Here is a 27,398-nt window from a genome sequence, read left to right on the forward strand (position 1 = left end):
ATAAAATTCAAAAACTGGAGATCTGTGCCACCTGGTGAACATATCTGGAATAAAAGCCTTGGAAGGAGGAAAGGAGCAAGATGCCCATCACTAGGAAATATCTGGTAGGATTTTATGGTAAATGAATCAGTAAGGGTGAGTCAGAGCCCATGTACATTAAATCTACTGGCAAGAACTTTTCTTCAGCCTCTCCCTCCCTGTTGTGACAGGAAACCGATATACATGTGATTAAAAGAGTAGTGAGAAAGCGTAATGTGAAATGTGTAATGTGAAAGTGTCGTGTGAAAATAATTACCGACTCATATATAAACACAGTTAAGCCACATAAATTGTTTTTTGAAATGAAATTCACAACTAGTTATATACTATAATGTTATAAAAATTTACATTATTTACTTTTCTGACTTCAAATTATTATCTTTCTTTTCAAAACTAATGAAATGCAGGGATGTGTATACAATAGATAAAGTAATTTTTATGTTTTATTAATCTTTTTCCATAACAAGAAATATATTCTTGGTAATTTACTTTGCTCCCCAGATATATTTCTCTGTGTACAGTATTAAATAAGTAAATTTACATGAGCATATCCGTTCTTCCACATGTTGTTCACAGTATGTATATATACTAAGTTCTGTATCTATATATCTATGTTGATATATGTATGTATGTTTATGTAAATATACATATGTAAATGTATGTACATTCATATATACTTCCAATATAACTGCTTTTGTATTTGTTTGATCTTTATATGTTTGTGAATCATAGTTCTCATTCAAGTTTTTAAGAGACTTTAAATGACCCTCTTTACTGATCAGATTTATTTGTATTATATAGTATAAACCATGTGCTCTAAAATATGTTCCTAATATTTTGCCAATAATTTGATTTATTTTGTATGTGACATTTTTGTTTGGGAGAGACATGGGCTTTTTATCACTTCACTTCAATTGCTCTAATTAATTTTGTAACAGAGTTCCAAGCTTTTCTTGCCTCTCAGATCTAGTTTTGGTTGTCCTGGTGTCAATGCCATGTTGATAGGGTCCTCAAACAACCTTCTCCCCCATTTCTTGGTCTTGACGGTAGGTGAAATCCACTCCCTGGATATAGGGCCCCAGGAATTGAAGTGTCCTGAAGGATTTGTGTGAGGCTCAGGTTGAAGCAGAGGAAATTAGACTCCATGGAGGGAAGGAAATGGTCATTTATGGAGTTATATTAGGCCAGATGCACTTTACATGGTATCTTGTATACGCAAACACAGATTCAAATATTTTCCCCATTATTAATCAATGTAGATTTTGGGCTAAAGCTCTTTTCCATTTTGTCATGAGGCCCTCAAGTCTTTGGATCTAGAATTCCCAGTGGACTAGTACTCAATGCAACCCTATGCATTACTCACTTTTTCAGTCATGCACGCTAAATTGCTTCAGTTGCATCTGATTCTTTGCAACCCTATGGACTACAGCCTGCCCATCTTCTCTGTCCATGGGATTCTCCATGCAAGAACAGTGGAGTGGGTTGCCATGCCCTCCTCCAAGGGAGCTTCCTGACCCAGGGGTTGAACCCATGTCTCTTGTGTCTCCTGCATTAACAGGCAGGTTCTTTACCACTTGCGCCATCTGGGAAGCCCTTTATTTTTATATTTAAAAATAACCCACGAAAATTAAAGGAATGTCTTTACTGTCAAAAGAAAAAAATGTAAAAGATTGAAAAGTTTGGAGACAACATTTCAAACAGTATTACAGCTTTTGTGTTCATGTGCAAGAGCAAACAGGATTTCTGATAATCAATAGAGAAAAGACAAAAAAAAACCCACAAATAATTCATCTAAAAAACAAAATGCTTTTCAGTAAACATCTGGAAATATGCCAAACCATGAACTGAAGAAATGAAAATCTGAAGATGTCATATTAAATTAAAAATTAATTTGCATACATTTGCATAGGTAACTTAAAATTTTATTTTATTTATTTATTTTTGCACCTTGTGGCATGTGTGATCTTAGTTCCCCAACCTGGGATCAAGCCAGTGCCCCTGGATTGGGACTGCAAAATCTTAACCACTGGACCATCAGAGAAGTCCCTGTAATGGAAAATTATAAACAATATTATATCTAGAACTACATACCTACACAAATCCTTTAAGATAGGTATATGCATTACCATAAGAGAAACACATCTGGAAAACGTGTACTAATTGTTTTACATTGGATACCTTGGGTACGTGTGGGTCATGATAAGGTGATCGTGTAGATGGAAGGTTGAGAATAATTTTATTTTCCAGATATACATTTTCAATGTTTGAGAATTTCTGATTAGGCTAATTTGTTAAGAGGAACACTTGAAAACAACAACTAAATGACAAAAACGTCCAATATATTTACATGTTATAAAAATGTTCACATGTGGTTGTTTAATATAAAGCCAACTTCTTCAACTTTTGACTTGACAATGTATCCGTGTATTCGTATGCATTTGCGTCTTACATTTCCCTCACCTCAGATGTTCACACACTCAGGTGTAGATTTTCTTCATCTCTCTCAGGCGTTGTACTTCTTTCAGGGCACAGAGAACTGGAGAGGAAGATATTAAACATTCCAGAAAATTCTAGCTCATGAACTAGAGCCCAGGCTTTTCCTTCCTTTCTTCTTTAGAAACCCTCTGATTTGAGACTTTCATATCTACAGTTCTGGCTCTAACGGAGGCAGTGTTTCAGAGAGTAAAGTGAGCAATGGAGAGCTGTGGGGAGCAGCAGATGAAGCTTCCCTTGCTCACTCCCCCTAGGCTCACCCTCTGCTGTGCAACCCAGATCCCAACAGGAGCTGGGGACCCCTGCACTAGGGGATATCTGCCTACATTGGCTATTTTTTTTTTTAAAGGAAAGACTAATTTTTTTTTTTTTTTCTACTGTCATTGCAGTGACCCACCAAGCTCTGTTTGGTATTTCCTTTTTATTTTCAAGGATTTTTGTTGTTTTGGTATGATCTCTTTGGAATGGATTAGAGTTAATTCTAGCCACCTGATTATTTTTAGAATAGTCAGGTGGTGGCTCAGACGGTAAAGCGTCTGCCTGGCAATGCGGGAGACCCGAGTTCGTTTCCTGGGTCAGGAAGATCCCCTGGAGAAGGAAATGGCAAGCCACTCCAGCACTCTTGCCTGGAAAATCCCATGGACGGAGGAGTCGGACACCACTGAGCGACTTCACTTCACTACACTTGCATAAACTTCAGAAAAACCCCTTTATTGCACCAAGTATTTAGTAAAGCTATGCTTCAAGAAGGCATCTTCCAGTCCATGGAGCTCAATTCCAGCCTGTTTCTCCCAGTAGCATCTGGATGACCCTAAACAAGTGCAGCACCTCAATAAGCCTCAGCAACCTTGGAAAGTTGATGATTCTGGTATCAACGTCCCCTTGTGAGGAATATATGAAAGAACAGATGTAATGTAGCAAGGACCGCGCATTTCCTGCTGCTGCCCCTCCAGTTCTCTGGGTCTGCAGAATGAAGGAACACAGTGTAATGTAGCTGATGCAGCAACTGGCACAGAGAGTTCTCTGTATTTGTAGCTACAAGTATCAAGATCCCTGCTGCTGCTGCTAAGTCGCTTCAGTCGTGTCCAACTCTGTGTGACCCCAGAGACGGCAGCCCATCAGGCTCCCCCATCCCTGGGATTCTCCAGGCAAGACACTGGAGTGGGTTGCCATTTCCTTCTCCAATGCAGGAAAGTGAAAAGTGAAAGTGAAGTCGCTCAGTCATGTCCAAGTCTTAGCGACCCCATGGACTGCAGCCTACCAGGCTCCTCCGTCCATGGGATTTTCCAGGCAAGAGTACTGGAGTGGGGTGCCATCGCCAAGATCCCTAAGCCTCCTGATTCTAGCTGGCCTCCTCTGCAGGGGTGGTACTGTTAGAAAGAGTTCCTTGGATGTTATGCTGGTAGCAAACTCAGAGGGCAGTAAGTACAGGAAGTTAAGTCTCCTCTGGCCCCCAAGACTCTCCTCCTCTATGACCTTGGGGAAAGGACTTCCTGTTAGGACGCCATCTTGTTTGTGTGGCTGTTAAGACGCCATCTTGTTTGTGTGGCTGTGACGAAGGTGTTTGGGGCTTGCACTCTTCTTACCTCAGCAGTTTTCCTTGATATTCTACAAGCTTCCAGCTCCAGACCCACAGATTCTCTTCCAGGGCAGCCTGTGAGGACAGTGGTGACAGATCTCTGCCTTCAGGCCACCCTATGGGTGAGTGGTCTGTGTGAGACCTTCTCTTCAGAGCCCCCCAAAGCAGGAAGGGTTCTGGGTTCGCTCCCACACCCCAAAGCACAGGACCCCCAACCAGTTGCCTGTTCTTCAGGGAAAGCGGGGAGAGAGCCCAGACTGACTATTTTCCGGTCTCTTGAGGAGATGGGCCAAGCGGGCTCTGACACACCCATCTCGATTCCATGTGGTAAACCTCCCCTCCGACGAAAACGGCCGTTGCTGACTTGAATTTTTCTCTGGCTAAGAAAAAGGCATGAGTCATGTTATCTTCTCAGGTCTAGGGTTTGGAGAGTGGCGAGGGTCACCTAGGTGGAGGGTAGGATTATATAAACTAATATTCTTTGGATTTATAGTAGAGGTGGTGGAGGGTCAGAAACCCGACCGTTACTACTGGATATTACATTAACAGTTAGGGTAAATTGTATTAGCCCTTGGAAGCTTCTTGAGGCTTTATTGCCAGGCACGTGATGTATTCTGGAATGTTTGTTGAGTAGTCATGTGCATTGTTCTACGTCAATTAAATTAATTTGTTTAAGTCAGATTTTAAAATCCTCTCCCTCTAGCTGAGATTTTGGTCTGTCATTTTATGTGTCACTCAGTGGGATGTGTTAAAATTTCCCACTGTGGCTGTGGATTTCTCCATTATTTCTGTCAGTTTTTGCTTTGTATGCTGGCTTTAAGAGGCATACAAATTTAGAATGTATATTACTATCTTCTTATTGCACTGAACCTGTTATCATAAAGGAATTTCCCTTTTAAAGTGTACCTTTTCCTTTACTGATACGGTTATAGCAGTTTTCTGAGGTTAATGTGAAAAGGTGTACATTTTGCAATTTTTTTATTTTCTAATTTTCCTGATGATTAAATTTTGCATATGTCTCTTTTCAGGAGTATTTGAGGAAAGGTTTCTTGTCCAGTCTGATACAATCTGTCTTTCTATTTGGAGAATTTCACCTGAATCTTCTAAAATAAAAATAGATATAATTTGGTTTGTGTATATCATATTATTGTGTATTTATTGTTGCCTCTTGTAAGTTCCTTTTGCTTTCTTTTCCTTTGATATGGTGAATATTTTTAAACTATCAAATCATTACTTTGCATGGTTATCTAGGTAAACATTCTTTTGCTATTCTTGTAGTGTTCGCCCTTCAGATTACAATGTACATTTTTGCCTTTTCACAGTCTAATATTAGTTAATTAGTTCCTAAAACTGCTCAGTTATGGGGCTTTGAGACACTTTGATTACATAAACTCCTTCCACATTTATTGTCACGCATTTTTATACTCTATATATATAAATCCCCGAAGGAAATTATTATCATTGTGTTATATAGTCAATACTCATTTAAATTTTCCTCCATATTCACAAATGTCATTCGTCTTTCTTTCCTGTATCTGTGTGGCTCCACCTAGGGTGATGTTTCTTCTGCCCAAAGAAGAGCCTATAATATTTCTTTAGTTTGGATCTTTAGGTCACAAATTTTCTGAGTTTTTGTTACATGATGTGGAAATGCATGTCTTTTCTTTTAAGGATGTTTTTCCATAAAGCATATTTTTTGTCCTATGAATATAGGTCTTTTAAAAATTGATTTATTTATTTTTGGCTGTGCTGGGACTTGTTGCTGGGTGAGGGATTTCTCTAGTTGCAATGAGCAGGGACTACTATCTAGTTGCAATGCACAGGATTCTCATTACCACGGCTTCTCTTGTTGCACTCTTGTTGCAGAGCACGGGTTCTAGGGCACATGTGCTTCAGTAGTTTTGGCTCATAGGCTCTAAAACACAGGTTCCGTTTCTGTGGCACAGGGCCTAAGTTGTCCTGAGGCATGTGGAATCTTCGCAGACCAGGGACCCTGGTGTCCCCTGCATTGGCAGGTGGATTCTTAATCACTGAACCACAAAGGAAGTCCTCCTATTAATATTGTTATCCTAAGTTGATATCTTGGTACATTTGGAAACTTCTCAGCCAAGTTCTCTTCAAATACCACTTCTCCCCTGTTCACTTTCCTTCTCTATGGGGCTCACATTAACCATGTATTAGGTATACTCATTGTATCACCTTTAATTCTCTTTTTTGGGGGAGGGTATTCTCCATATTATATCTCTCCAGGTTCCATCTTGGATCTTTTCATAAGACTTACCTTTCATTTCTCTAATTCTTCCTTCAGGGAGGCAGATCACCTTTGACCCTTGAACTGTCACATCAGGGTAGATTTCAGGGTAGGGTTTATTGTACTCATAGAGCAGAGCAGAGAAGTGAGACTTGGGGATAAAAAGCCACTTTCCCAGGTCACCTAACCTGAACCAAGTAGAACACAGCCTAACATCACAGACTGCACTCTACATCCAGACCCTTTCCCTGGTTTCTTGTCTGTGACTGTTCTCGACCTCTCATTTCATGAAAAGTGGAGTCATGGTGAGGTCTCTCAGCCATTTTTTAGCTCTATGATGCATGTATGTTTAGATTATAAAGAATGATGTTTCTTCATTAGTCATATTTACTCAGGACTACTTCTGATACTGGGACCACTGATATGTTGTTGTCAATTTTAGAGCACACTGATAAAGTGAAGTCTTTACAAAGAAGAGCACAAAGCTCGGGTATTTACCGAAGGCAATACGCCTGTTGGTCTGAACCAGTCACTTCCCAGCAGCAGCAAGACAGAGATTCAAAAGAAAGTGATGCTCATATGGTCATCCAAGGAAGATAGTAAGTGACCAGTCACCATGGTTGACATGTACTAACCACTGAACAACAAAACCTTGCAGTTAAATATGTCATTCTTCTCTCCAACTTGCCAGAGTAAAAAGTGATTGGATCAGGTTGATGTTTGAGCAGTCTTTATTACAACTCTGGTATCATTTGGGAGAATGTAGAGAAGACCTTCCAAGCCTATATGGACCACTTTTTTCTTTCCACTTCCACACAGTGCTCCCTATGCCATTCCATCCCATCACTGGAGAAGCAGTTTTCAGAGAAAAGACCAAATGCATGTTAACATGCAGACAGACCAAAAGCCTCCGGAGAGAACAATGAAAACAAATAGACAGGATGAGACCTTGGAGAGCTGGTTCAAGATTATTGTGAGTATTCTGGCTAAATGAACCTAATATGTAGAAGATGACAGAGTCGTGTTGGATTTCTGTAGAGGTGCTGGGAACTTTTCTGGGGAAGTGGTGTTGGTAATCTGTCTTGATATTACTAGGAGGTATCTTCTTAGATCATCTAAGAGCAGGTGCAGAGAAGCGGTATGAAGGAAACAGACTGACTGCAAGGAAGAGCATGGGAGAGGTTGACTGAAAGCAAAGGAGGAAGCCTACTGCCATGGGGATGGAGCATTTCATACCAGATGACGCAGTTTGGCTTGAGCTGGGTGTGGGAGGAGGTTGAGTCTCTGGGGTCCGTGTCACAGTGACAGAGGTGTACCTCATGTGGATCTCCTGGAACTTTATAAAAGGAAGTACATGTGAAACATATTAAGTCAATTTTTTTTTCCGGAAGAGTATCTGAATGCAAAGAAAGTGTATATAGAAAATCCTTGTCTCATACCAAAGTTAGTGATAACAGATATTGTTTTATCTTAAGAAATTATTTAAAACCTGAAAAATGGCCCTAAAGCAAGACACAGTTGGGTCTTACCTTAGTCTTGGATTCCATTGTATCCATTCTCTTTCCCATTTGTTCTCTGATTCCTAGATTCCCTTCGGTATAAAATATGATGAGAAGTGGCTGATGAATTTGATTCAGAAGAAGTGCAGTGTCCCCTTTACTGCAGTCGAAGTAAGACAGGACATGGAGATGATGCGACAAACTGGGGTAGATTGCGGGCCCAGAGAAATGGCACCGGTCTCATGTTCTGCTTCTCCTGTCACTCTTCCTACAGTTTCACTATGAGAAAATGCAGGCCCAGTTCTTTGTAGAGAATGCCAACGTTGCCTGTGCATTGAAGAATGTCAGCGGCAAGATTTTCAATGAGGATAATGAAAAGGTGTGTGTCAAGGGCTGACTAAGGGCAAGAGGGCAGGAGAGCGGCATGGTCTTGCTTGATCCCATGCACAGATTTCCTGGAGCTTACCCAACCCTTCTTGTGTTCTCTACAGATATCTATCTTTGTTGAGCCCTGTGATGCACCCGAATCTGTGCAGAAGACACTGACATCTGAAAAGTTGGAGCAGATAAAGGTAATGCAGACTCAACACAAGCTCTGCCCTCATAGCCAGACCCACCTCTTCCCCCAACTCACCCTCAGACTCAGGCTCGCTGGACCCCATCCCTAACTCTGCAGCTCACCATGAACAAACCATACGATGCCTGCCAGCAAGCTCTTGACATCCAGAGGCTCCACTTTGGCCCTGGTATGGCTACAGTAGTGACTGCAGGGCAGGTGAGGGTAGAGGGTCTGTCTGAGTAGAGCACTCAGAGATGGTATCATGGGGAGGGCTTGGTGCTGGAGGTGTTCCAGCTGGGACCCTCTCAGCCTGTGTTTCCCTCCTTATAGTTTCCTGGAGACTTGATAACACGTGGTATTGGAATGACATGGAACCGTAGAAAGAGCATGGCTGCTTCCCTGCATGTCTATCCAGGGATCAGGCCCATGGTGAGGACGTAGGCCCAATGTTGGGTCCAATGGTGAGGGAGGGGGACATTGCGTAGAAGAGGCAGATGTCTCAGGTATTCTCTTTGGGGTCCTCACTCTCTTTCCTCATAGCTTTCATCTTTGTACTTGAGCAACAAGAAACCGTACTTGGTGCATGGCCTGTCCACCATTATGGAGATTTCTTCCACCATCGAGAACTTGAATCTCTCCAACACTGAGGTGAGGTGGGGCACCCAGATCCTCCTTTGAAAGGAATGTGGGAGGCCTTATGGGTGATGACAGACAAAGGAAAATGGATTTGTAGGGAAAGGAAGGGTGTGGGTGCAGAGCCATTTGGTGCATGTGGGTGTTCCCTATAATTCTAGGTGAAGATTGCAGGAGAGATGGACAAGGGTCATCAGCTGGAACCAGAAGGGATGTGTGCAGACAGAAGTGCTGTGTGCACCACCTTCCGTGATAAGTCAACCAACATGAGGTCTTCCTCTGCCTTGTCCCTACACGCCTATGTCTCTCTCATCTCTCCCCTCCTCCCTCCACTCCCTTTCTGTCTTTATTCCCCTCCCTACCTCCTGAGACCCACCTCAATCACCTCCCTGCCATAGCACCTGGTCATCCCTGAGGTGTGTCCTGACTTGACAGCATGCTGGACTCCTAAGTGAGGTAGCAAAGCCCCGGGCTCCCATCCTCCCATATCTTCTTTTCTCTACAGCCTTCACTGGGCCCTGGAGGAAGGAAGGAAGGGATGGAGGGGAGTAAGGCCTGCAGACTGGATTTGAAGTGCCGGTCCCTGTGGCACTGCAGAAGGGAGTCAGAACAGTCTGGCTGGGAGCTACACAGAGGAAAGGAAATGGAGGAGGAGGTTCAAGGAAGGGGTGGAGGGGACAGTCTCCCTCTTGTTCCATCCATAGAGTGGTGACCAGGGCCCTTGAATGCTAGGATACTGAGGTGTGAGTGTGCTGTGATTACTGTAAGTGACTTGCTCCCATGAGGAGGGTCGCGTCCACAGTTTCACTGACATTTTTCTTTTGTCTTGATTTTGGCAGCACCCTCCTGGAGTTGTTCCCCAGGTTACTAAGCTTGGTAAGTTCATTCCTTGATCAGACGCCTCTGACTAGTGCTGACACGCCCTCAAACTACTCGGAAACCCGTTAGGACCTGTCCAAGTTCCGTTTTTTAGCCTGACCCTTAAGTGTCCTGGGGGAGGGGGATGTACCATTCTCTGTGGGCACCTGAAAAGGCTCTGGATCTTCAGCCATGTTCTCCACAGGCTTCGGGGACCCATGGTGATGACAGAACATGTAGTCCTGCCTCCGGCATTTCCAGGGACACTTTCTTCCCTACCCCCAGCCCATCCTGGGCCCATCCTTTTCCCTGACCATCCAACACCACATCCTGGACTGCACTGCTGACTTCCTCTTCCCTCCCCTAGGATGGCCAGGAGACTCTCTCAGGTTCTAAATGTGCTGTGGAAGCCCCCAAGTGCTTACCAATGTACAAGGTGAGCACAGAGGATCCAGCAGGGTTCCAGGTGGTACAAGAGGGTGTGTCAGCCCTTGTCCTGAAGACTGTTTTAATTCCAGGGAAGTTTCTCTGGATCTGATCAGGTGAAGAGTCAAATCCTGCAATTCCTGCAGCAGTAAGTACCACTGGGAATCTGAACAAGGGAAGGGCCGGGACAGGGGAGGCCACCCAAGCTCAGGTCTGAACATGGGAATTTTCAAGTCTTCTTTGAGCTTCAGACCATAGAGAGAGACTCGCCTCACTTCATCCCTCAGCTATTACTTGATCCATGACTATGGAGATCGCCAGGGACTGCTGGGCTTTTATCATGAGGAGGCCTGCTTCTTCCTGACCATTCCATTCCACTCCAAGGACTCAGGCTTGTGAGTATCACAGTGTAGACTCCTCCCCCAGGACATGTGGTTCCCCAGCAGATGCAGGCCAGCTCCTGCTGACACCTATGCTGGCCAGACCACCACCCACTGTTCCTCTGTGTCTCCTAGAAGCAGCATGTGTGCGTACTTCTTGGACAACAGGAATATGAAGACACTCAAGGACCCCAGTGAGTGTGTGGTGTGAAGATTGGGCCGGAAAGGGTGGTAAGGGGGCCAGTTATAGGGTCCATGGCATGGCAGACATGACCTTTGCTTTCTTCCCCTCCCCAACAGACCCGCGTGTCCAGATGATGAAACACACAAAACATGACATTGTGCATGCCCTCTGTGCATTACCCAAAACTCAGCATGACTTCAGCTCCTTTGAGGTGGACATGTGTTTCCACACGGTGAGCACCTGCTTCTCGCTTGGTGGTGAGGGGCAGAAAGGCGCAGGTGGGAAAGAGGATAAGGGGTGACTGAGTACCTGGTCTCTTCCTTATCAGGAAACGATGTTCTGCTTCTCTGTCAGTGGGGTGTTCAAGGAAGGTGAGTGTGTGTAGCCCGCTCCCCCGAGATGCCGCCCTCTTCTCTCACTTGGTCAGGCTCCCTCCCACCAGAACTCTTCCTTCCAGATTCCCTCCCCTGCCCTCCCCTCCCCAGCCCTCAGTCTTCCCACAGACAACCCAGGTCTGAACTGCGTCCATGTCTGCCCTGCCCACCCTGGGCACTAGGGACACAGGCTGTGGAGTTTGGTGGCTCCCATACCAGATCCTTACACTGAGAACCTGGGCTACTACTTAACCTCACAGTTTCCTCATAATATCCATCTCTTCAGCACCTGAGAAAAATGCATCCCATGAACTTGTGAAGTGGTTGTCATGGGGACATGTCACTGGGAGCAGACATCTCCTACAGTTGCCCACCCCATTCCTGACATGCAACTCCCCATGTGAACAGCTATCCCTTCAGCATGAGTGTCAAGTCAGACCCTGACTGGGGAATGACGTGGGAGCCTGTAAACACGTGGGGTTCTTAGGGGGTACTCTTGCTTATTGTTTGTTGTGTGTTGTTGAAGTGGAAGGAATTTCTCAGGGCTGTGTCTGTGCCTTCACCCGGACCTTCACCACTACTCCCACCAGCTCTTCCAGGTGAGAGCCATGTTGTGGGTGGGATGGCCCATCCAGCCTGGGCTCAGGGCCCTGGGCATGTGGATGCAGATCTTAGGCTGACTCAGTATTGTGGAAAGCCAGCAGGGAGATCCAAGGACCAGTCTAGCCTAGTGGTTAGGAAGAGCATGGGCTCTGGAATCAGCACATGGGTTCTCTCCTTGACCCAGTGCTCACTCTCTGTGTGATCTTGGTCAAGTCTCATCATCTGTCTGTGACTCTGTCTTCTGAAAATGGGGATCAGACTGTACAGTCCTGTACAGTTACTGTTCAGGGTAAATGTGAAGTTGTCCCTGGGTTGGGGAACAGACCATCCATTGAGTGAAGCTGGTAGACAATCTCTCTGAAGGTGAGCTCTGTGCAAGAGGCAGAGGAACCAGTCAAGGAGCCTGGGGACAGACACAGGAGGTTATGGAAAGGATCTAGGTGCTGAGTGTTAGTGGGAGAAGTCAGGGTTGGGGTGCAGTTGGTCCATTCATAAATTGTCCACACATGCATTTTTCCTTCAGTTTTTGTATAGTGAATGATGAGCTGTTTGTAAGGGAAGCCAGCCCCAGTGAAGCTCAGCGTCTGCATTCTCCATCCCTGTGTCAGGCACCTTCATGGTCATCCTCTTCCCCGAGTAGCAGGTAACAGTGCCGGCTTTCTCCATCCTGTTTGGAATCACCTTCAATGGTCTCAGAAGTGAGTGCTGGGTTTGCGTGGACATAGGAGGGAGCTGGGATGAGTGTAGGAGTAATTAATGGGAACTTGAAGGTAAATTGTTTTCCTTGTTTATTTCAGTTACTTTTACCCTTAACATTTCATTTTTACTACATAGGAAGCTACTAGTTGTTTTGAGCAGGCTTGAATCATTTTTAGGAGTTTAATGAAATTTCTCCCTGTGTTAATGGACAATTGGGTGTTCAGATGTTTTTATCATGATACAATCTGCATGAGGTTCATTTCAGTGTATAATACACAGTATATGTGAAAGAGAAAAATAATTGTTCCACAACATAACACCTTAAGATAACCCTTTTGTTTTTTATCGTCATTGTATCTTCCTGAAAGTTTGCTTATGTACATATATACGTAATTGTACATGTATATATATACATATATATATATTTGTATTTTTATCTACAGAAAATGAGATCTCATCATGAAAGAGAGAAAAGGAAACCACAGAAGATACGAAGACAAAGAGAGGCTTCTGGCTGAATCGGGACCTGAAACTTGAGCAAGATTAAAAGTTAATGTGAAGGAGCCATCCCATCTCATTTTTTACCCTTAAATTTGCCCATACACTTATTTTCCTTCATAACCTCTTATTTCTATTGCTGAGTTAAGTTATATCTCAAATGGAATAGTACAAATTGTGAGCCAAATAAATATTGAGTTATTACTGCATGAAAGAATGGAGCGTTGTATTTCAGTAAAATGGTAGTACGTTTTAGTTTTTTGTCCCGCATGGAGGCAGCAGATATTGGAAATTCTGGTGTGACATGGCTGGATGTTGCATGATCTGATACCTCCTGCAGTGTTGAATGGGAGACAGGTCCACACCGGGAGCCAGCACGGGAGTTCCCACCCATGACAAAGGTCATGCGGAGAGGCCTGATATGCAAAGGCGAGTCAGGACTCGAGGGGCCCCCTGGATCTGCTTGAGCATCTACCCCAAAACCAGAATCTGTCTGTTTTACTATTTTACGACTTTCACCAACTCCTCTGACATTAACGGGGGGCTATCCCCGACCACCTTTCTCTGAAGGAAATCAACTTAAAGCTCCAGTTAATTAGCCTCCTGGGCATAAGAGGAGTGTTTCAATCCAAACCCCTCAGATGGCTCTCTAACTTCCCTGACAGGTTTATCTGGACTCCTATAGCTACGCATATGATTGTTTACAGCCTCCCAACCGCGAGAGGCACGGGAAGCCTAAGATATTCAAATAGTATAGAGCCTCTTGGGAAGTTAGAAATTATTAGAATAGAACTGGTGGAGGATTTCATTGTTGAGCCAATGCTTGCTGCCAAGTTTCCAGATCCCCTGTATTGGGTCCTTGGGAGTATATTAATTAATATAGTTGGTATATAGAAAAAATAAGTAGTGGCCTTGGTGTTAACAACTTTAGACCCTTAAGGTAATAAATTCTTTCCTTGTTGTAAGCCCACTGCACCTTTGCCCTATAGGAATGCAACTTTATCTAACACTTTCGAAGGATGGTGCCAAACTTTGAAATAATTACTCTTAGAAAAAATAAATTTTCTGGTTAACTAACCTTCATCAGAACAAAGAGTCATAAAATGTTAATAGGCCTCCTAGCCAGAAGATGATGTAAATCACCTAAAGCATTTGTATACAATACGTTTGCAGAAAAGAAAGCCTGGTCTCGATAAGGATCAAGGACTGCTGACTTTGCATGACTTTACACCTCCTATTAACCTCTATGCACACCTTAAGTTATATAAGCTCCCTTTGAAAATAAAGCTACGGGCCTTGCTCACCAGGCTTGGTCTCCCCGTGTTGTTCTTGCTTCCCTTTCTCTCCTTTTCTTCTCTGTTCTTCGTTCAGGATGACTGAATGGAGCGTGGGGGCTCTCTGAGACCACTTACCGCCTGGGCTTCTAAGACCCACTCGAGAAGGTGCTTAAGGTGGGGCACCTTCAGCTATTTGGGAGGGTGCCTGCAGCCTCTGTGGTCAGAGCAAGTTCGGTGTCACGAACTTTATTGGTGTCCCACGTTAACCAGTCAGATCAAGCCTCTGTCTCTCCCCTTTTGCTATTCTTTCGCCAAAGCTGTTCTCCTGAGGATATCCCTGAATCCAACCGGTAGGTCCAGAATTTTCCTATCAGTATATTAATATAAGGAGCAGTCCAGGAGCAGCAGTTAGGCAACACCACAGCTTGCTGCCCTGTTGCCATCTCTCACTGAAATTACCAGGTGAGTTAAAGGCAAGCCTGTCTTCCCAGTGAGGGGACTGGATTAAGGTCTGCTCAGAGGCATGATGTTGGGCAGCTCTTAGGAGCTTCTGAGTCTCCCAAGAGACTAGAAGTTATTCTGTCTAGAAGTTTGAACTCCAGCCATATCAGAGAGTCATTTGCATCCTTTCTAATCATATCTACCATATCATTAAGGAGAAGTGTGAGAAATGACTTAACACAGTGCCTGCCTTAGCCCCAGGCTTTCTCATTCACCCCTCAGGACAGCTCTGGGTTAGAGATGTGTCCCATTTCACAGCTATAAGCTCCTCCTCTTATAGCTTCTGTCCCCTGTCCAGATAAGTGGGAACTTGGGGTGAGGTTCTGTCCGTTGCCCTCTCTGGAGGACAAGGGAGCAGCCTCCCTTTTAGACTATGGGCTAGAGAAATGGTCACTTTGCTCTCCTGTGATATAACAGGCTCAAGGGGTACTCCCTCAAAAGCCCCTATTGATGAATATAATACTGCACAGACATGTGCACATGCATTCATTACCTAAGAAAAGAATTCATTATGTTCAGTTTCATGAGGAGATGAATTAGAATTAAAACGAATTGCCAGCATATCTACGTGTGTGTGTGTGTATGTGTGTGTGTGTGTGTATCATCAGGCTGTGTGTAGGAAATGTATAATATCATTACTTATAAAGGCACAATATGTCAGGTAAATATGTGGAGATGACATACCTCTGAGAGAAAGACATTTCCTTCTTTACCTCAGAGTCCCCTTCCCTAGTGTGCAGGACAACTTTTGAGGATTGGGGAAAATAGAGTATCATTTTCATGTGGAAGTGCTTTAAGAATCAAGTCTGGAAGGTTCCACAGGGGGACCTTTTCAGATATCCAGAAGCAAAGAGCAGGGAGAAGGCAATGCAAGGGCAGCTATGGTGGCCTTCAGTGGAGCAGGAGCTGAGCAGGGCAGAGTGCTTCAGCTAGGCACCTCCCTGGTAGCCCCCACGTCACCACTGTCTGCAGCTGAGAACCAGGAATGCTATTGGGTAAGAATCTTCCCTGGGTCGTTAGAGGATGGGCACAGGGCCAAGCACCCAGGGAGAGCCCAATGCTTGTCTGCATCCTTCACCTCCGCAATCTTCACTTCCTATGTACTCCACTCTCAGTTGGGTTCATCCCTAACTTCTTGCTGATTACCACCTCCACCATTCATATTTTGGCTGAGTAATAAGAAAAAGAATAATACACATAAAACTGAAAAAACCCCACAAAAATGATAAAAGATACCAAGCACACAGATAAATTACTAACTTATCAAAGTAAATCATTCAGCACATAATGGTTCACAGCATCAAATCCTGGTCTTCTGACTGAAAAGGCTCTGCCCATCACCTCTGTTTCTGTAGTGAGTGTACTTATGCGTTAGGACTGAGGCCAACACAGGTAAGGGACTCAGCCCAGGTCCTGTGGTCAGCTGATGACTCTGGAACTGGAGATTTGCTCGATGACTTCTGTCTAGCTGACCTGTGCCTATTCTTTGCTCTCCTGTACTAATCCATCCCTGGGGCTTCAAAGAAGTTACTTCTGGTCAAATGAGAATTTGAAAAAAAGACACCAAAAAGTGTGAGGAAATAGGAAGTGATGAGATGGAACCAAAGTTTACTTCTTGATTCCTCATTTCCAGATAGTTTTTCAAATTTTCTACTTAATAGCACATAGGAGACAAGCTTCCCAGGTGGCACTAGTGGTATAGAACCCACCTCCCACTGCAGGTAGACATAGGAAACTCGGGTTTGATCCATGGGTGGGGAAAATCCCCTGGAGAAGGAAATGGCAACCCACCCAGTATTCTTGCCTGGAGAATCCCATGGACAAAGGAGCCTGATGGTCTGCAGTCCATGAGGTCACACAGAGTCAGACACAACTGAAGCAACTTAGCATGCATGCACAAGGTGCAGGGTGCTGCTGCTGCTGCTGCTAAGTCGCTTCAGTCGTGTCCGACTCTGTGCGACCCCAGAGACGGCAGCCCACCAGGCTCCCCTGTCCCTGGGATTCTCCAGGCAAGAACACTGGAGTGGGTTGCCATTTCCTTCTCCAATGCATGAAAGTGAAAAGTGAAAGGGAAGTCGCTCAGTCGTGTCTGACTCCTAGCGACCCCATGGACTGCAGCCTACCAGGCTCCTCTGTCCATGGGATTTTCCAGGCAAGAGTACTGGAGTGGGGTGCCATTGCCTTCTCCAGTGCAGGGTAGGCCAGGAGTAATACATCTCAAAGTCCCGTTGTATATGAGCTGTTCTTTGAGGTTTTCTCCTTTTCTTCTAACAAGTCTAGAAGTAGGTAGCCATAGTCCTGTTTTACAGATGGTCAACCTCAGGCTGACAGAGAATGTAAAATTTCCAGGGTCAGATGTCTTCCCTTTGCCCTCTGCAAAGGCCAACCAGCAGCTCCATTTTACATGATGGATTTCCAGGGCTTAAAGACTGATAGTGGAAAATTCACCTGATGTAAATCTAGGTTGTGTCATGCTCCCCTCTGGACATGAAGATGATAATGGGGATGAAGTCCTCCTCCCTGGGCCAGGAGGAATGGGTGTGGGGGCTACAATGATTACCTGATTCCTGAGGTGCTGAACTGAACCCAGGAGGCAGCACAAGCTGTTACTCTTTGGAAAGAGGACCTGAATTGCTGCATGGGCACAGGAGGGCCTAGAGGAGCTATGCCACGTTGAAGGTCAGGAAGGGCGGCGCTGAGGAGATACCCCTCATCCAAGGTAAGGAGCAATGGTTTCGCTCTGCTGGAGCAGCCGTGAGGAGATACCCCACGCCCAAGGTAAGAGAAACCCAAGAAAGATGGTAGGTGTTGCAAGAGGGCGTCAGAGGGCAAACACACTGAAACCATACTCACAGAAAACTAGTCAATCTAATCACACTAGGACCACAGCCTTGTCTAACTCAATGAAACTATGCCATGCCCGTGTGGCAACCCAAGATTGTTGGGTCATGGTGGAGAGATCTGACAGAATGTGGTCCACTGGAGAAGGGAATGGCAAACAACTTCAGTATTCTTGCCTTGAGAACCCCATGAACAGTAATGAAAAGGCAAAATGATAGGATACAGAAAGAGAAACTCCCTAGGTCATTAGGTGCCCAATATGCTACTCCAGATCAGTGGAAAATAACTCCAGAAAGAATGAAGGGATGGAGCCAAAGCAAAAAGAATACCCAGCTGTGGATGTGACTGGTGATAGAAGAAAGGTCCAATGCTGTAAAGAGCAATATTGCATAGGAACTTGGAATGTCAGGTCCATGAATCAAGGCAAATTGGAAGTGGTCAAACAGGAGATGGCAGGACGGAATGTCGACATTCTAGGAATCAGCGAACTCAAATGGACTGGAATGGGTGAATTTAACTCAGATGACCATTATATCTTCTACTGTGGGCAGGAATCCCTCAGAAGAAATGGAGTAGCCATCATGGTCAACAAAAGAGTTTGAAATGCAGTACTTGGATGCAATCTCAAAAACGACAGAATGATCTCTGTTCATTTCCAAGGCAAACCATTCAATATCACAGTAATCCAAGTCTATGCCCCAACCAGTAACGCTGAAGAAGCTGAAGTTGAATGGTTCTATGAAGACCTACAAGACCTTTTAGAACTAACACCCAAAAAAGATGTCCTTTTCATTATAGGGGACTGGAATGCAAAAGTAGGAAGTCAAGAAACACCTGGGGTAACAGGCAAATTTGGCCTTGGAATACGGAATGAAGCAGTGCAAAGACTAATACAGTTTTGCCAAGAAAATGCACTGGTCATAACAAACACCCTCTTCCAACAACACAAGAGAAGACTCTACACATGGACATCACCAGATGGTCAACACCAAAATCAGATTGATTATATTCTTTGCAGCCAAAGACGGAGAAGCTCTATACAGTCAGCAAAAACAAGACCAGAAGCTGAGTGTGGCTCAGACCATGAACTCCTTATTGCCAAAATCAGACTTAAACTGAAGAAAGTAGGGAAAACCACTAGACCATTCAGGTATGACCTAAATCCAATCCCTTAGGATTATACAGTGGAAGAGAGAAATAGATTTAAGGGCCTAGATCTGATAGATAGAGTGCCTGATGAACTATGGAATGAGGTTCGTGACATTGTACAGGAGACAGGGATCAAGACCATCCCCATGGAATAGAAATGCAAAAAAGCAAAATGGCTGTCTGGGGAGGCCTTACAAATAGCTGTGAAAAGAAGAGAAGCGAAAAGCAAAGGAGAAAAGGAAAGATATAAACATCTGAATGCAGAGTTCCAAAGAATAGCAAGAAGAGATAAGAAAGCCTTCTTCAGCGATCAATGCAAAGAAATAGACGAAAACAACAGAATGGGAAAGACTAGGGATCTCTTCAAGAAAATCAGAGATACCAAAGGAACATTTCATACAAAGATGGGCTCGATAAAGGACAGAAATGGTATGGACCTAACAGAAGCAGAAGATATTAAGAAGAGATGGCAAGAATACGCAGAAGAACTGTACAAAAAAAAGCTTCACGACCCAGATAATCACGATGGTGTGATCACTGACCTAGAGCCAGACATCCTGGAACGTGAAGTCAAGTGGGCCTTAGAAAGCATCACTACGAACAAAGCTAGTGGAGGTGATAGAATTCCAGTTGAGCTATTCCAAATCCTGAAAGATGATGCTGTGAAAGTGCTGCACTCTATATGCCAGCAAATTTGGAATACTCAGCAGTGACCACAGGACCGGAAAAGGTCAATTTTCATTCCAATCCCAAAGAAACACAATGCCAAAGAATGCCCAAACTACCACACAATTGCACTCATCTCACACGCTAGTAAAGTAATGCTCAAAATTCTCCAAGCCAGGCTTCAGCAATATGTGAACCGTGAATTTTCTGAAGTTCAAGCTGGTTTTAGAAAAGGCAGAGGAACCAGAGATCAAATTGCCAACATCCACTGGATCATGGAAAAAGCAAGAGAGTTCCAGAGAAACATCTATTTCTGCTTTATTGACTATGCCAAAGCCTTTGACTGTGTGGATCACAATCAACTGTGGAAACTTCTTCAAGAGATGGGAATACCAGACCACCTGATCTGCCTCTTGAGTAATTTTTATGCATGTCAGGGAGCAACAGTTAGAACTGGACATGGAACAACAGACTGGTTCCAAATAGGAAAAGGAGTTCGTCAAGGCTGTATATCGTCACCCTGTTAATTTAACTTATATGCAGAGTACATCATGAGAAACGCTGGACTGGAAGAAACACAAGCTGGAATCAAGATTGCCGGGACAAATATTAATAACCTCAGATATGCAGATGACACCACCCTCATGGCAGAAAATGAAGAGGAACTAAAAAGCCTCTTGATGAAAGTGAAAGAGGAGAGTGAAAAAGTTGGCTTAAAGCTCAACATTCAGAAAACGAAGATCATGGTATCTGGTCCCATCACTTCATGGGAAATAGATGAGGAAACAGTGTCAGATTTATTTTTCTGGGCTCCAAAATCACTGCAGATGGTGACTGACTACAGCCATGAAATTAAAAGACACTTACTGCTTGGAAGGAAAGTTATGACCAACCTAGAGAGCATATTCAGAAGCAGAGATATTACTTTGCCAACAAAGGTTCATCTGGTCAAGGCTATGGTTTTTCCAGTAGTCATGTATGGATGTGAGAGTTGGACTGTGAAGAAGGCTGAGCACCAAAGAGTTGATGCTTTTGAACTGTGGTGTTGGAGAAGACTCTTGAGAGGCCCTTGGACTGCAAGGAGATCCAGCTAGTCCATTCTGAAGGAGATCAGCCCTGGGATTTCTTTGGAAGGAATGGTGCTAAAGCTGAAACTCCAGTACTTTGGCCACCTCATGTGAAGAGTTGACTCATTGGAAAAGACTCTGATGCTGGGAGGGATTGGGGGCAAGAAGAGAAGGGGACGCCAGAGGATGAGATGGCTGGATGGCATCACTGACTCGATGCATGTGAGTCTGAGTGAACTCCGGGAGTTGGTGATGGACAGGGAGGCCTGGCGTGCTGCGATTCGTGGGGTCGCAAAGAGTCAGACACGACTGCGACTGAACTGAACTGAGCTGAACATGTTCACAGCTACTATATGAAACCTGTTTTACATTTTATCTCTTTCAGCCCTAATCTCTTTTCAAGGCCAATATGCACTCACAAACAGTGAGAAAGAGAGTTTTTGTGTGTGAATTTTTAAATTGACATACAGCTGATGTAGGGCATTATTTTCAGGTGTACAGTAAAGCAATTTGGATTATATATATATGTATTTCAGAATATTATCCGTATATTAGTATAAATTAATCAGTATAATGTCGGTACCTTACTGTAATTCCTTATTGGTTACCCTTTTTGTGATAAGAGTTTGTATCTGTTAGCCCCAAATTCCTATTAATTCCTGTCCCTCTCCACTCCCTATCCCCTTTGGTAATCATAAGCTCAGTTTGTCTGTCTGTGAGTCTGTTTCTGTATTGAATATAGATTCATTTGTATGATTTTTAAGATTCAACATATAAATGATATCATATCATAGTTACTTTCTCTTTCTGACTGACTTAACTAACTATAATATTCACTAGGTCTGTCTATGTTGCTGCAAATGGTAATATTTCATCCTTTTATGGCTGAGTGATGGTCCACTGTTTGTGTGACTGTGTGTGTGTGTGTGTGTGTGTGTATCATATCACATCTTCTTAAGCTAGTCATCTGTTGATGGGTACTTGTGTTGTTTGAGTGTCTTGATTACTGTAAATGGTGCTGCTATGAATGACAGTTTTCTTTCCTTCTGGCTATGTTCCCAGAAGTGGAAATGCTGGATCCTATGGTAGCTATATTTGTAGCTTCCTCAAGTACTTCCATACCAATCTCCATAGTGGCTGCACCAATTTAATTCCCACCCGCAGTGTATCAAGGTCCCTTTTCTCCACACCCTCTCCAGAACTTATTATTTGTAGACTTTCTGATGATAGCCAGTCTCACCCATGTGAGGCATAACCTCATTGTGCTTCTGATTTGCATTTCCCTAATATTTACTTATGTTGAGCCTCTTTTCCAGTTCCTCTTGGAGATCTGCATCTCTTTGGAAAAATATTTAGATCTTCTCCCCATTTTTTCATTTTGTTGTTTACCTTTTGTTATAGACTTGTGCATTTTGGATATTAAATCCTTGACAGCCACGACATTTCAAATATTTTTCTCTCATCCCATAAGTTGTCATTTCATTTTGCTGATGGCTTCCTTTGCTGTGCAAACCCTTTTAAGTTTAGTTAGGTTCCATTTGTTTATTTTGTTTTAATTTATTTTGCCTTGGGAGACTGATCTAAGAAGATATTGCTATGATTGTTTTGTCAGAGTGTTTGTTGCTTCTGGTCTCAGAATTCTAAGAGTTTATATTTAGGTCTTTAAACCATTTTGAGTTTATTTTGTATATGGTGCGAGGGGGTGTTCTAATTTCACTGATTTACATGTAGCTGTCCAGTTTTCCCAGCACCACTTGTTGGAGAGACTGTCTTTTCTCCATTGTACATTCTTGCCTCCTTTGTTGAAGATTAATTGACCATAGGTGCATGGGTGTGGGCTTCCCGGGCGGCACTAGAGGTGAAGAATCCTCCTGCAATGCAGGAGACGTGGGTTCCATCCCCGGGTCAGGAAGATGCCCTGGCAGAGGGCATGGCAATCCACTCCAGTATTCTTGCCTGGAGAATCCATGGGCAGAGGAGCCTGGTGGGCTACAGTCCATGGGGTTGCAAAGAGTCAGACACGACTAAAGTGACTTCGCACGCAGGCACACACTCGTGGGATTATGTCTGGACTCTCTACTCTGCCATTGATACATATGTCTGCTTTTGTTCCAGTATCAAGTTGCTTTGATGACTGTAGTTTCCTCGTAGAGCCTGAAGTCTGGGAGGGTTATGCCTCAAGCTTTGTTCCTTAACTCAGGATTGCTTTGGTAATTCTGGGTCTTTTTGTAGTTCCATATAAATTTTTGAAATATTTGTTCTAGTTCTGTGAAAGTGTAATAGGTTGTTTTGATAAGCATTGCATTAAATATGTTGATATCTTTGGGAGGTATAGACATGTTTATAATATTAAGTGTTCTGATCTAAGATCATGGGATATCTTTTGAATTCTTCGAATTTTCTTCCAATTTTTTGATCAAGGTTTTAGAGTTTTTATGTCTTGGTTAAGTTTATTCTTAGGTATTTTTGATGGCATTTTAAATGGGATTGCTGTTTTTTTTTTTTTTTTTGCAATCTCTTTCTGATATTTCTTTATTAGTGTAATGGAATGCAAATGATTCCTATAGATTAATCTTTTATCCTGCTACCTTGCTCCGTTCATTTCAGGGAACAGAATGTAAAAGTTAAGTAACATGACCTAGGAAACAGCATTATTAACTACTACTTCAGGATTCATAAACGGGAGTTACAAAAATGATTCAGCATTTCCCATTTTATACTTTAACTGACGTTCGACATCCCAGGAAGCATCATTGTTCAGTTGTTCTTTTCAAAACAATGTGAAGAACATGCAAAACACTAAAACTCATTACAAAGTATTGGATACCCTCTGCATAACAACATTAAAGATGTGTAAACACCTGGAAGATATTATATTCACATATAGATTTCTTAAGCTATAGAGTAGGTCAATGATATCAAGAGCACACAAAAACACTTGAAAAGAAAAAAAAAAACTATGTAAATAAGTAAGAACTAAATCATATTAAGTGAACAGGATTGTCATGATGTACGAAAAATATGATGCTATTTTTTGCAAAGAATATATATCAGCATGGGTGTATGAGTGTGATTAAATATGTTAGTGCATTACATGCAGAGAAAAATCTGGAAAGTAGGCACCAAGAAGTTAAGAGAAACTCATGTCTCTATTTTTTCCATATGTGTTAAACAAAGAGAAGTATTAATTGGTGACTTATCAACATATTAAGAGAAAGTTTTGTAAAATGGGTTTATCAACAGGTGAGTCACAAAATAATGGTGTAGAAATACATTCATTGACTTAGGTATTAAACAGATCTCTGTAATGATTATTCGGTGAATATGCATTGTCAAAGATAGAGGATGTTTTTATTTTATAACGTTGCATTTCTAGCGTGTTTTCAATATGTAATTTACTGAATAAAATGTTGAAAATACAAAAAATTGCACCCTGATAAAGACAACATTCATATATTCATTGTTTCAGAAGGCGTTGAAAACAATGTATTTGACAGTTTTCTATATGTGTGTGTATTTATATGTGTTTTTTGTCTCAAATTGTTTATATCAATTATCCATACACTAATTCGTGCAGCTTTCTACTCAATTCACTAGGAGGCTGGATTTCCAGTCCCCAGGCTTGAAGATCCCAGCATGGGCATAAACACAGAAGGATTGCTGCCAGTGTGAAGTCTAGAAATCTTGGCCTGTGGGAGGGAATCCGTTCCACTCCACACCAATACCACGGCTCTTTCCGTCCCCCATCCTTTGCCAAACCCCCAGTTCAGACATTCACACCTGCAGTTGTGACTCTGTTCACCAGGTGGCAGCACTGTCAATTGTCTACATATTTTTCTTTCTCTCTCTCAAGGAAGACATTATTTTTTTCAAAGTAAAAAGTTTCCTAAAAGACAGAAGTAGGTACAACGGGCTTTAAGTTTCTTTGAAAATTCAGACGTGTGTAAAAAGACTAACAGGATATGCGTGTAGTTTCTATCCTGCTTCTCACTGAGGTATTATGTATACCGTGTGTGTACTATGTGGAGGGACTGTCGGTCCAATTCCTTTTCTGCACCTCAGCCTCTCTGTCTTCATCCGCAGACCTGCATAACTGGAAATGCCTATAGGAAACATGATGGACGTTAGTGGCCATCCCTTAGGGATGGGGATACAACCCTCATCCCTTTGACTTCAGACTTCATTCTAAGCAAGATTAGTCCAAGCTTGACCCTGAGTCCTGGAAACTGTCATGGAAACAAGAAATGATGTAGGTGAGTGGGAGAGCTTGTAACATGGGACAATGTGGCACCTTCTAACTCAAACCTCTGTCCTTTTGCATAGGACTAATAGGCTATTTATTACCTTTTCTGAGTGGGCATTGCTCAAAGAGTCAAGGATGAGGTGGTCAGTGTTGGTTTCAGTTTTGCTTCTTCTCACCAGATCCAGCTGCAGGTTTCCCTTTCTTTTGTTCTGTCAAAATGGTACACTTTGGAATTGGTTTGGAATTTATTACCCCTGAGGAGATAAGAGGGTGGTTCTATCCATTTAGTCATCTGACATGTCCATTTGAGATGCCATGGAATTCCTGCTTTATAAAGATGTTCTATGCCAGTCAGGGGGAGCCGGGCATGTATCCACAAGAGATGGAAAAGAATAGAGACTGAGCTATCAAGACAAACACAGGACAGACATTCTGGTCCAAATGCCCAATTCTATTGACTCAAAGAAATGGTTTTCCCAGATTTCTCCCATGATGGTCACTTGTTTTCTGGGTTCTTCTTACACCTGACACTCTAATATGATCCTTTGCTCTCTTTCTCCTGTCCACAAATGTACACCCCCAGTCGTTTCCTCTAGAAGCTAGTAGTTGAGAAAAGTTTTCCAAAGATGACTTCAAATCCAGAAACAGGAAGGGAAAACCATGGTAACACTCGATTCCATTAAAAATTGCATGGCAAAAAATCACATAAGCAAAGTAAAATGAAAAAATTACACATTGGGGAAAATATACAACTTATCTAACCAACGAAGTTTATGTCCTTATACAGAAAGCTTATGAAAATAAAAGGCAAATTAGAACATTCTGAAGGAGATAGTGTACTACATACAAAGAAATATTTCCAGAAAATATGTTCCTTAAACATGTTAAAAACTATTTAACCTAACTCTTGACTAAGAGATGCAAAGAGAAAAAAAAAAAAAAAACAAGATGCCTCTTCTCATCATTTACAGTCTGTGAAGTAATATGGAGACATATACGTTGCTGGTTGTAATGTGACATGGTACAACTCCTAACCAGGGAATTTGTTATGATTTTATAAAGTTACCAGGAGACTTACCATTGGAATCAGCAACCTCTTCTAAGAAATTACCCTAAAGTAACAATGTAAAAAGAAAAAAAGATTTAAGTACAAAATCATTCCTGCCAGAATAATGCATACAGCAGAAGATAAGAAACAAGACATATACAACATATATATTCAACCAGCCCCCTGTTGGGGGAGGGGCTGGTTGAATAAACTGTGGTCCATCTACATCCAAAAGGACTATGCAGGTATAAAAACCAATAAGAGTAAAAAAACCCAATAAGACTCTCTTTCTCTATTGCTATGGAGTCATTGCCAGGATATAATGTTCAGTGATACTAAACAACAGGTGCAGAAAAGTGTGTAGAGCTGCTGCTGTCCCATAGGATAGCCACTAGCCTCAAGTAACTACTTACAGTAAGTTAAATTAAAATTACATGGCATTAAGAATCAATCACAGTTGCCACGTTTTAGTAGCTAAATGTTCAATTCCTGAATAAAATGTTAGTTAATGACTGCCGTGTTGAACAGCACAGATACAGAATATTTTCCTAGCTCCACAGAAATTTCTATTGGATAGCACTGGTATAAAGTATGACAACTTTTACATCTGAAAGGAGAAACAAATGTATGTTATCTGTTCTTATATTCTCTAAACTGGGCAGGAAATACAATTGATGATAAAAATGTGTACCTATAAGGGGACAGAAGAGCAACCCAGGATGCATGACAATGATGTAGATTTTCTGACTATGAGATCTAGGTTTATTAGCTCTATTCGCTGAAAGGGGCAAGAAACATTGACCAATCTAGTAGCAATCAGCAACTGTAGTCCCTGCACTGAATTTTCTAAACACATTTCCCACTGAAAGGCACCAGGCTTCCTGGAGAAATGCCTGATTTCTGGTCTAGGTAAGGATTGTACAAGGTGGGTCTGGACTGAACTCTCGTAACAGAAATTATATCAAAAAGAAAAATAACCTGAGAGGCTCCCACTGACCAAAGATAGAACAATTGGACCATCAAAAACATTCATGCTTATAATGGGGACTGCAGCCATGAAATGAAAAGACGCTTGCTCCTTGGAAGAAAAGCTATGACCAACCTAGACAGCATATTAAAAAGCAGAGACATTACTTTGCCAAGAAAGGTCTGTCTAGTCAAAGCTATGGTTTACCCAGTAGTCATGTATGGATGTGAGAGCTGGACTATAAAGAAAGCTGAGTGCTGAAGAACTGATGCTTTTGAACTGTGGTTTGGAGAACACTCTTGAGAGTCCCTTGGACTGCAAGGAGATCCAACTAGTCCATCCTAAAGGAAATCAGTCCTGAATATTCACTGGAAGGACTGATGCTGAGGCGGAAGCTCCAATACTTTTGGCCACCTGATGGGAAGAACCGAGTCATTGGAGAATCCCCTGGTGCTGGGAAAGATTGAAGGCGGGAGGAGAAGGGGATGACAGAGGATGAGATGGTTGGATGGCATCACCAACGTAATGGACATGAGTTTGAGTAGGCTCCAGGAGTTGGTGATA

General features: G+C 42.8%; 1 pseudogene across 1 annotated transcript; it reads left to right on the top strand.

The window, feature by feature from the left end:
* Nucleotides 1–7,251: 7,251 nt before the first annotated feature.
* Nucleotides 7,252–12,518, top strand: LOC147340855 (nuclear RNA export factor 3-like; annotated as a pseudogene). The gene is made up of 13 exons (XR_015158684.1): nt 7,252–7,335; nt 7,949–8,032; nt 8,136–8,240; nt 8,353–8,433; nt 8,502–8,636; nt 8,961–9,068; nt 10,279–10,347; nt 10,596–10,732; nt 10,853–10,911; nt 11,018–11,133; nt 11,230–11,272; nt 11,802–11,874; nt 12,402–12,518. The product of XR_015158684.1 is annotated as a nuclear RNA export factor 3-like (transcript).
* The last annotated feature ends 14,880 nt before the right edge of the window (nt 12,519–27,398 follow it).

The sequence above is a fragment of the Bos grunniens genome, chromosome X, assembly GCF_055505025.1.
Source record: "Bos grunniens cultivar Pamir isolate PY7600 chromosome X, Bosgru_T2T1.0, whole genome shotgun sequence".
Taxonomy (NCBI): Eukaryota; Metazoa; Chordata; class Mammalia; order Artiodactyla; family Bovidae; genus Bos; species Bos grunniens.